The following is a 1,571-nucleotide window of genomic DNA, read 5'->3' as shown; positions in this document are numbered from 1 at the left end:
AACTCCATCAGAGGTTTCTGTGAGAGCTTGTCTATTTTAAGCCTTGGAAACCCCAGGGCTGGGATGTGTGGCATTGATAAAGGAGATTGCTTAATTGCGTAGAAGAAATTATTAAGAGATAAAGTACTTAAAAACACACACACACATTTATAATAGAGGAAAGGATCATATGTAAACACACACACACATTTATAATAGAGGAAAGGATCATATGTAAACACACACACACATTTATAATAGAGGAAAGGATCATATGTAAAGATGTAATAATACTGTTATTGTCAGGGTGTATGCCGAGTCTGTACAGACAGCGTGAATTAATTCTCCCAGGGCAGAGATGTTGGTTTGTTTTATTCACTGATGCACTTTAAGCACTAAAACACTGCGAGGCACACAGTAGGTGCTCAATACATGTTTGTGGAATAAATAAGTAGTGGGACGATCTCTGGGACTGGGAGTTGGGAGATCTGGATCCTAGTTCTTCCACTAACTGGCAGAGTACTTATAGGCCAATCACGGAACTTGATGCCAAGGCACAGCTTTAAAACTTACTGAGGTGGAAATGACTTTTTCATTATGGTGTTACTTCATTTATTATTATTTTTTAAATAAATTTCAAGGCACAGCTTTAAAACTTACTGAGGTGGAAATGACTTTTTCATTATGGTGTTACTTCATTTATTATTATTTTTAAAATAAATTTATTTATTATTTATTTTTGGCTGCATTGGGTCTTTGTTGCTGCATGCCGGCTTTCTCTAGTTGCGGCGAGCGGGGGCTACTCTTCGTTGCGGCACTCGGGCTTCTCATTATGGTGGCTTCTCTTGTTGCGGAACACCAGCTCTAGGCATGCGGGCTTCAGTAGTTGTGGCACGTGGACTCAGTAGTTGTGGCTCGCGGGCTCTAGAGCGCAGGCTCAGTAGTTGTGACACCTGGGCTTAGTTGCTCCGTGGCATATGGGATCTTCCCGGACCAGGGCTCGAACCCGTGTCCCGTGCTTTAGCAGGCGGATTCTTTTTTTTTTAATTTTTAAAAAATTAATTTATTTAATTTTTGGCTGCCTTGGGTCTTCGTTGCTGTGCGCAGGCTTTCTCTAGTTGTGGTGAGCGGGGGCGACTCTTCATTGTGGTGCGCAGGCTTCTCATTGCGGTGGCTTCTCGTGTTGCGGATCACAGGCTCGAGGTGCACAGGCTTCAGTAGTTGTGGCTCACGGGTTCTAGAGAGCAGGCTCAGAAGTTGTGGTGCACTGGGCTTAGTTGCTCTGCGGCATGTGAGATCTTCCCCGACCAGGGCTCGAACCCGTGTCCGCTGCATTGGCAGGTGGATTCTTAACCACTGCACCACCAGAGAAGTCCGGTGTTACTTTAATTCTTTTTGAAACAGCACTAGAATAAGGAGCCTAGGATTAAAAATGAAATTTTATTCCCAAGAAGACTTTCGTGAGAAGGGAAAAGAGGAGAAAATGTAGTTGGACTTGTTTCTCTTATACTTGCCTTTGAATTAGCATGCCTTTTAAAACTATTTATTTGGTTTTTTTTTTTTTTTTTTTTTTTTTTTTTTTTGTGGTATGC

This window comes from Physeter macrocephalus, unplaced genomic scaffold (genome assembly GCF_002837175.3).
Source record: "Physeter macrocephalus isolate SW-GA unplaced genomic scaffold, ASM283717v5 random_627, whole genome shotgun sequence".
Taxonomy (NCBI): domain Eukaryota; kingdom Metazoa; phylum Chordata; class Mammalia; order Artiodactyla; family Physeteridae; genus Physeter; species Physeter macrocephalus.
The sequence above is the reverse complement of the archived record's forward strand: the minus strand, read 5'-3'. Positions refer to the sequence as shown.